Here is a 9,745-nt window from a genome sequence, read left to right as displayed (position 1 = left end):
CATAAGCCCTGCAATTTGTATGCACAAGATCTTGCTAGAAGAGGACTCAAGACATGTGGTACAACCCCAAAGAAGGCTTAACCCAACCATGAAGGAAGTGGTTCAAAAGGAGGCAATGAAGCTATGGAATGCTGGAGTTATATACCCAATCTCTGACAGCCCTTGGGAGAGGCCAGTGCAAGTGGTACCCAAGAAAGGTGGAATGACCGTCATCTTTAATGAGAAGAATGAACTCATCCCTACAAGAACAGTGACAGGATGGAGAATGTGCATTTACTATAGAAGACTGAATGATGCCACAAGGAAGGATCACTTCCCTGTCTCCTTCATTGATCAGATGCTGGAAAGGTTGGCTGGCCATGCCTACTATTGCTTCTTGGATGGGTACTCTGGTTATAATCAGATAGGAGTGGATCCCAAGGACCAAGAAAAGACCTCCTTCACATGTCCATACAGAGTTTTTGCCTACAGAAGGATGCCATTTGGGCTATGCAATGCCCCTGCTACCTTTCAAAGGTGTATGCTTTCCATATTTTCTGACATGGTAGAAAAATTTTTAGAAGTTTTTATGTATGATTTTTCTGTCTTTGGCAATTCTTTTGATACTTGCTTGCATTATCAAACTCTTGTCTTGAAAAGATTCCAAGAAACTAATCTGGTCTTAAATTGGGAAAAATGCCATTTCATGGTTCCTGAAGGGATAGTTCTTGGGCATAAAGTTTCAAGCAAAGGTATAGAAGTTGATAAAGCTAAGATAGAGATCATAGAAAAGCTTCCTATACCAGTCAATGTAAAAGCAGTGAGAAGTTTTCTTGGGCATGCTGGTTTTTATAGGAGATTCATCAAAGACTTTTCAAAAATAGCCAAACCACTGAGCAATTTGCTAGTGGTTGAAAATCTTTTTATATTTGATGATAATTACAAGCATGACTTTGAAACCTTGAAAAAGAAACTTACTACAGCACCAATCATCACACCCCCAGAATGGGGACTTCCTTTTGAACTCATGTGTGATGCAAGTGATGTTGCAATTGGTGCGGTATTGGGGCAAAAGAAAGACAAGCTACATCATGTTATATACTATGCAAGCAAAGTGTTAAATAATGCACAAAAGAATTATACCATCACAGAGAAAGAGCTCTTGGCAATTGTATATGCATTTGACAAATTTAGACAATACTTGATTGGTTCAAAAGTTGTAGTATATACTGATCATGCTGCTCTCAAGTATCTCATGTCTAAATAGGATGCCAAGCCAAGATTTATTAGGTGGGTGCTGTTGCTACAAGAATTTGACATTGAAGTGAGAGATAGGAAAGGAAGTGAGAACCAAGTTGCAAACCATTTGTTAAGATTATCACAAGGGACCAACCCAGATATACCACAACCAGTGAATGAGAAGTTCCCAGATGAACATCTTCTTCAAGTCCAACAAGTACCTTGGTTTTCTGATATTGCAAACTACAAGGTTGGAAGGAAGATTCCCCAAGAGTTCACCAGACAACAAGTGAAGAAGCTGCTTAATGAAGCCAAGAAATTCTTGTGGGACGAGCCCTTCTTGTTTAAAAGGTGTCCAGATGGGATGATTAGAAGGTGTATCCCTAAAACTAAGATGAGAGACATACTGTGGCACTGTCATGGTTCAGCTTATGGTGGACACTTTGGGCCAGAAAGAACAGCTGCTAAAGTTCTTCAAAGTGGATTTTATTGGCTAACTATATTCAAATATGCCAGAGAATTTGTGCACCAATGCAATGAATGTCAAAGAGCTGGAAGACTAACAAAGAGGAATGAAATGCCTCAAAACATCATTTTGGAAGTGGAACTGTTTGATCTTTGAGGTATAGATTTCATGGGGCCCTTTCCTCCATCCTATTCCTTCAAATATATTCTGGTAGCAGTGGAATATGTCTCCAAGTGGGTAGAAGCCATAGGAAAAACTACCTGTGATGCACCAATTGTCCTTCAATTTCTTAAGAGACACATCGTCACCAGATATGGGGTGCCTAAATGCCTTATTAGTGATGGTGGTAGCCACTTTTCTAATAAATACATGGAAAAGTTGCTCCACAAATATGGGGTAATTCAAAAAGTGGCCACAGCATACCACCCTCAAACTAATGGGCAGGCTGGATCGGCAAATAGGGAGCTAAAGAGAATCTTGGAAAAGACAGTTGGAATCACTAGAAAAGACTGGGCAAGAAAATTGGATGATGCTTGATGAGCGGATAATTTATACACTTTTTGGCATTGTTTTTAGTATGTTTTTAGTATATTTTAGTTAGTTTTTATTATGTTTTTATTAGTTTTTAAATAAAAATCACTCTTCTGGACTTTACTATGAGTTTGTGTATTTTTTTGTGATTTCAGGTATTTTCTGGCTGAAATTGAGGGACCTGAGCAAAAATCTGATTCAGAGGCTGAAAAAGGACTGCAGATGTTGTTGGATTCTGACCTCCCTGCACTCAAAGTGGATTTTTCGGAGCTACAGAAGCCCAATTGGCGCGCTTTTAATTGCGTTGGAGAGTAGACATTGTGGGCTTTCCAGCAATATATAATAGTTCATACTTTGTCCGAGATTTGATGGCCCAAATAGGCATTCCAAGTCAGCTCGAGAATTCTGGCGTTTAACTCCAAAACTGGCACAAAAGCTGGAGTTAAACGCCCAAACTGGCACAAAAGCTGGCGTTTAACTCCAAGAAAAGTCTCTACACATGGAAGCTTCAATGCTCAGCCCAAGCACACACCAAGTGGGCCCGGAAAAAGATTTCTGCATTAATTACTGATTTCTGTAACTCTAGGCTAGTAGTTTTCTATAAATAGGACCTTTTGCTATTGTATTTTCATACTTTGAATCTTTGATAAGTCTTATGCTATCTTAGACACGTTTGGGGGCTGGCCTCACGGCCATGCCTAGACCTTGTTCTTATGTATTTTCAACGGTGGAGTTTCTACACACCATAGATTAAGGTGTGGAGCTCTACTGTTCTTCATGAATTAATACAAGTACTATTGTTTTTCTATTCAACTCAAGTCTATTTCTTCTCCAAGATATTCATTCGTTCTTCAACTTGATGAATGTGATGATCCGTGACACTCATCATCATTCTCACCTATGAACGCGTGACTGACAACCACTTCCGTTCTACATGCAAACAAGCTTGAATGCATATCTCTTGGGTTTCTAATCTAAGATTGGAACCTTCGTGGTATAGGCTAGAATTAATGGCAACCATTCCTGAGATTCGGAAAGTCTAAACCTTGTCTGTGGTATTCCGAGGAGGATCTGGGAAGGGATGATTGTGACGAGCTTCAAACTCGCGATTGTGGGGCATGTGTCAGACGCAAAAGGATCAATGGATCCTTGGTGCACGAAATTGTGATGTCCAGGCTCAAACAATCCCTGGCAACGTGAGCAACTTGGTACGCGCAATCATAATTACACTTTAATTATGTAAAATTCATGGCTCTTTCTTTCCCTGGCAATGGCGCCAAGAACATGGTGCCAATACCATGGTTCACAACTTCGATACAACTAACCAGCAAGTGCACTGGGTCGTCCAAGTAATACCTTATGTGAGTAAGGGTCGAATCCCACGGAGATTGTTGGTATGAAGCAAGCTATGGTCACCTTGCAAATCTCAATTAGGCAGATATAAATGGATAATGGTGTTTTCGAATAATAAATAATAGAATAGGGATAGAGGTGCTTATGTAAATCATTGGTAGGAATTTCAGATAAGCGAATGGAGATGCTTTTCGTTCCTCTGAATCCTCTGCTTTCCTGCTATCTTCATCCAATCAGTCTTACTCCTTTCCATGGCTGGCTTTATATGATACATCACCACTGTCAATGGCTACTTTCGGTCATCTCTCGGGAAAATGATCCAATGCCCTGTCATGGCACGGCTAATCGTCTGGAGGCATCACCCTTGTCAATGGCTTCATCTTATCCTCTCAGTGAATAATATGCTCACGCACCCTGTCACGGCACGGCTATTCATCTGTCAGTTCTCGATCATGCTGGAATAGGATTTACTATCCTTTTGCGTCTGTCACTAACGCCCTGCAATCGCGAGTTAGGAGCTCGTCACAGTCATTCAATCATTGAATCCTACTCGGAATACCACAGACAAGGTTTAGACCTTCCGGATTCTCTTGAATGCCGCCATCATTCTAGCTTACGCCACGAAGATTCCGGTTAAGAGATCTAAGAGATATTCATTCTAGCTTATTTCATGTAGAACGGAGGTGTTTGTCAGGCACGTGTTCATAGGGGAGAATGGTGATGAGCGTCACACATAATCATCACCTTCATCACGTTCTTGGGTGTGAATGGATATCTTAGAAACGAAATAAGATGAATTGAATAGAAAACAGTAGTACTTTGCATTAATCTTTGAGGAACAGCAGAGCTCCACACCTTAATCTATGGAGTGTAGAAACTCTACCGTATGAAAATACATAAGTGAAGGTCCAGGCATGGCCGAGATGGCCAGCCCCCTAAAACGTGATCAATAGTCTCCTAAGATGAATAATGGATTAAAACTGAGACCAAAGATACCTAATACTATAGTAAAAGGTCCTATTTATAATAAACTAGCTACTAGGGTTTACATGAGTAAGTAATTGATGCATAAATCCACTTCCTGGGCCCACTTGGTGTGTGTTTGGGCTGAGCTTGAGTGTTGCACGTGTAGATGTCCTTCTTGGAGTTAAACGCCAGCTTTTGTGCCAGTTTGGGCGTTCAACTCTGGTTTTGGCTCCTTTTCTGGCGCTGGACGCCAGATTTGGGTAGAAAGCTGGCGTTGGACGCCAGTTTACGTCGTCTATTCTTGGCCAAAGTATGGACTATTATACAGTGCTGGAAATTCCTGGATGTCTACTTTCCAATGCAATTGGAAGCGCGCCATTTCGAGTTCTGTAGCTTCAGAAAATCCACTTTGAGTGAAGGGAGGTCAGAATCCAACAGCATCAGCAGTCCTTCTTCAACCTCTGAATCTGATTTTTGCTCAAGTCCCTCAATTTCAGCCAGAAAATACCTGAAATCACAGAAAAACACACAAACTCATAGTAAAGTCCAGAAATGTGACTTTAACATAAAAACTAATGAAAACATCCCTAAAAGTAACTAGATCCTACTAAAAACATACTAAAAACAATGTCATAAAGCGTATAAATTATCTGCTCATCAATCCTATTCCGACATGATCGAGAACCGACAACTGATTAGCTGATGTTGTGACAGAGCATCAGGACCATTTTCACTGAGAGGACGGGATGTAGCCATTGACAACGGTGATGCCCAACATAAAGCCTGCCATGGAAAGGAGTATGAATGATTGGAAGAAGGCAATAGGAAAGCAGAGGTTCAAGGGGAACAAAGCATCTTCATACGCTTATCTGAAATCCACCAATGAATTACATAAGTATCTCTATCTTTATTTTATGTTTATTTTCATCACCTTAAACTCCATAACCATTTGAATCTGCCTGACTGAGATTTACAAGATGACCATAGCTTGCTTCAAGCCGACAATCTCCGTGGGATCGACCTTTACTCACGTAAGGTTTATTACTTGGACAACCCAGTGCACTTGCTGGTTAGTTGTGCGGAATTGTGACAAAGTGTGATTCACATTTGAGAGCTCCAAGTCCTTTGGCGCCATTGTTGATGATCATAATTTCGCATACCAAGTTTTTGGCGCCGTTGCCGGGGAATTGTTCGAGTTTGAACAACTGACGGTTCATCTTGTTGCTTAGATTAGGTATCTTTTCTTCAGAATTCTTAAGAATGAATTCTAGAGTTTCAAGGTGATGTTCCCACCATCACACAAGCTGATTGATTCTCATCAATTTAGCCATTGAATGTAATCTCCTGCTGAAGCTTGGCCAAACATGTCTAATCTTAGACTGAAGCTTTAGACTAAAATTGCATGATTCCTGGAATTCTTATTAAAAGTTTTGATTCTCTTTATTTTCTTTTCTATATGATTTTCAAAAAAAATACACAAAATTTTTAAAATCATAAAACCAAAAATATTTTATGTTTCTTGTTTGAGTCTATTGTCTAATTTTAAGTTTAGTGTCAATTGCATGTCTTTATCCTTCTAATTTTCAAAAATTTATACATATTGTTCTTCATTGATCTTCAAGTTGTTCTTGATGATTTCATTGCTCTTATCTTCAAATTCTCTTGTTTTGTATGTTTTCTTGTTTCTCATATGCATTTTTACATTGTTATAGTCCTTAGTATACAAACTTTTAAGTTTGGTGTCTTACATGCTTTGTTTATTTGATCTTAGTTGCATTTTTATTGATTCCCATCATCAAAAACTCAAAAATATTTTTTAAAACTATGTCTTTTCAAGTCAATAATACAGAGAATTGAAGATTCAGAACATTCAGCAAAGGAATCAAACAGAAAAAGCTGGGCGTTCAAAATGCCCAGTGAAGAAGGAAAACTGGCATTTAAACGCCAGCCAGGGTACCTGGCTGGGCATTTAACACCCAAAAAGGTAGAGATTTGGGTGTTAAACGCCAGAATGGGCACCATTCTGAGCGTTTAACGCCAGGATGACACTAGAGGGAAGATTTCGTTTTTAGCTCACATTTTTTTTTCAAGTTTTCATAATTTTTCAAAATCAAATCTTTTTCAAATCATATATTTTCAATCATATCTCTTTCAAAATCAATTTCTTTCCATTTTATATTTATTTTTACTATTTTCAAAAATCCTTGCTTCAATTCAAGATTTACTTCAAAAATTTTCAAGTTGTTACTTGCCTATTAAGAAAGGATCAAACTTTAAATTTTAGAATCATATCTTTTAATTTCTTGTTAGTCAAGTAATCAACTTTATTTTTTTTAAAAACTTTCTTTTTCTAAATTGATTTTCAATCATATCTTTTCAAACATATCTTTTCAATCACATCTTTTTCAAAATTAATTTTTTTCAATCATATCTTTTTCTAATTTCAAAATCTTTTTCAAAAATCACTTTATTTCTTTCCCAATCTTAGTTTTTGAAAATCTCAATCAAATTTTTAAATTTCTTTTTAATTATTTCAAAATCTTTTTAAATTATTTTTGAAAATTCTTCCCCTATTCTCACATCCTTCTATTTAAAGGACTAAGACTCCTCATCAAGGTGCAATTCGAACTCTGTCCCTCTTGATAAGTTCGAATTCCCTCTTCTCCACCTCCTCCTTCTACTCTTCTTTTCCTCTGACACCTCAAAGAATCTCTATACTGTGACATAGAGGATTCCCTATTTTCTTGTTCTCTTCTCTTTCATATGAGCAGGAACAAAGATAAAGGCATACTTATTCAAGCTGATCCTGAACCTGAAAGGACCTTGAAGAGAAAGCTAAGAGAAGCTAAAGAATAATTCTCTTTAGAGGACCTAACAGAACTCTTCAAAGAAGAAGAAACCATGGCAGCCGAAAACAACAACAATGCCAACAATGCAAGGAAGGTGCTTGGTGACCTTACTGCACCTACTCCTGATTTCTATGGGAGAAGCATCTCTATCCCTGCCATTGAAGCAAACAACTTTGAGCTTAAGTCTCAATTAGTTTCTCAAATGCAACAGAATTGCAAGTTTCATGGACTTTCATTGGAAGATCCTCATCAGTTTTTAGCTAAATTCCTACAAATCTGTGACACTGTTAAGACCAATGGGGTTGACCCTGAAGTCTACAGACTTATGCTCTTTCCTTTTGCTGTAAGAGACAGAGCTAGAACATGGTTGGATTCACAACCTAAGGAAAGCCTGAACTCTTGGGAAAAGTTAGTCAATGCCTTCTTGGCAAAGTTCTTTCCACTTCAAAAATTGAGTAAGCTTAGAGTGGAAGTCCAAACCATTAGACAGAAGGATGATGAGTCCCTCTATGAAGCTTGGGAGAGATACAAGCAATTGATCAGAAGGTGCCCTTCTGACATGCTTTCAGAATGGAGCATCATAGGAATCTTCTATGATGGTCTGTCTGAACTATCCAAGATGTCATTGGATAGCTCTGCTGGAGGATCTCTTCATCTGAAGAAGACGCCTGCAGAAGCTCAAGAACTCATTGAAAGGGTTGCAAATAACCAATTCATGTACACTTCTGAAAGGAATCCTGTGAATAATGGGACAAATCAGAAGAAAGGAGTTCTTGAGATTGATACTCTGAATGCCATATTGGCTCAGAATAAAATATTGACTCAGCAAGTCAATATAATTTCTCAGAGTCTGTCTGGAATGCAAGCAGCAATAGACAGTATTAAGGAAGCTTCCTCTAAAGAAGCTTATGATCCTGAGAACCCAGCAATAGAAGAGGTGAATTACATGGGAGAATCCTATGGAAACACCTATAATCCTTCATGGAGAAATCATCCAAATCTCTCATGGAAGGATCAACAGAGACCTCAACAAGGTTTCAACAACAATAATGGTGGAAGAAACAGGTTTAGCAATAGCAAGCCTTTTCCATCATCTTCTCAGCAACAGACAGAGAATTCTAAGCAAAACCCCTCTGACTTAACAACCATTGTCTCTGATCTAATCAAAACCACTCAAAGTTTTATGACTGAAACAAGGTCCTCCATTAGAAATTTGGAGGCACAATAGGGTCAGCTGAGTAAGAAAATTACTGAACTCCCTCCTAGCACTCTTCCAAGCAATACAGAAGAGAATCCAAAAAGAGAGTGCAAGGCCACAACCACATCTCATTTGGCCAAACTTGGAGAGGAGGAAGAGGCAGTGATTCCCACTGAGAAAGACCTCAATGGATGCCCACTGACCTCCATGGAGTTCTCTAATGAGAAACCATGGGAATCTGAGGTTCAGACTGAGACCATAGAGATTCCATTAAATTTACTTCTGCCTTTCATAAGCTCTGATGAGTATTCTTCCTCTGAAGAGGATGAAGATATTACTGAAGAGCAAGTTGCTAAGTACCTTGGAACAATCATGAAGCTAAATGCCAAGTTATTTGGTAATGAGACTTGGGAGAATGAACCTCCATTGCTCATCAAAGAACTGGATGACTTGACTAGGCAGAGATTACCTCAAAAGAGATAGGACCCTGGAAAGTTCTCAATCCCTTGTACCATAGGCACCATGACCTTTGAGAAGGCTCTATGTGACCTAGGGTCAAGCATAAACCTTATGCCTCTCTCTGTAATGGAGAAGCTAGGGATCATTAAGGTACAAGCTGCAAGAATCTCACTGGAGATGGTAGACAATTCAAAGAAACAGGCTTATGGACTTGTAGAGGATGTCTTGGTAAAAGTTGAAGGCCATTACATCCCTGCTGATTTCATAATCCTAGAGACTGGGAAGTGTATGGATGAATCCATCATCCTTGGCAGGCCCTTCCTAGCCACAGCAAAAGCTGTGATTGATGTTTACAGAGAATAATTGATCATTCAAGTGAATGAAAACTCCCTTGTGTTTAAAGCTCAAGGATATCCCTCTGTCACCATGGAGAGGAAGCATGAAGAGCTTCTCTCAATACAGAGTCAAACAGAGCCCCCACAATCAAATTCTAAGTTTGGTGTTGGGAGGTTCCAACATTGCTCTGAACATCTATGAGGCTCCATGAGAGCCACTGTCAAGCTATTGACATTAAAGAAGCGCTTGTTGGGAGGCAACCCAATTTTTAATTATCTATGTTAAGTTTCTATTTTATTTTGTTATTTTATGTTTTCTATAGGTTGATGATCATGTGAAGTCACAAAAACAATTGAAAAAGTAAAAACA

The 9,745-nt window shown here is 38.9% G+C and overlaps 1 non-coding gene across 1 annotated transcript; it reads right to left on the bottom strand.

Annotated features, from left to right (window-relative positions):
* Window positions 1-7,840: 7,840 nt before the first annotated feature.
* Window positions 7,841-7,948, bottom strand: LOC112781144 (small nucleolar RNA R71). Its single transcript, XR_003191938.1, has one exon. It is a non-coding gene; the product is annotated as a small nucleolar RNA R71 (small nucleolar RNA).
* Window positions 7,949-9,745: the final 1,797 nt, after the last annotated feature.

Source organism: Arachis hypogaea, chromosome 19, assembly GCF_003086295.3.
Source record: "Arachis hypogaea cultivar Tifrunner chromosome 19, arahy.Tifrunner.gnm2.J5K5, whole genome shotgun sequence".
NCBI classification, from domain to species: Eukaryota; Viridiplantae; Streptophyta; class Magnoliopsida; order Fabales; family Fabaceae; genus Arachis; species Arachis hypogaea.
Note: the sequence above shows the minus strand (reverse complement) of the source record. Positions and strands in the feature narration are given on the sequence as shown.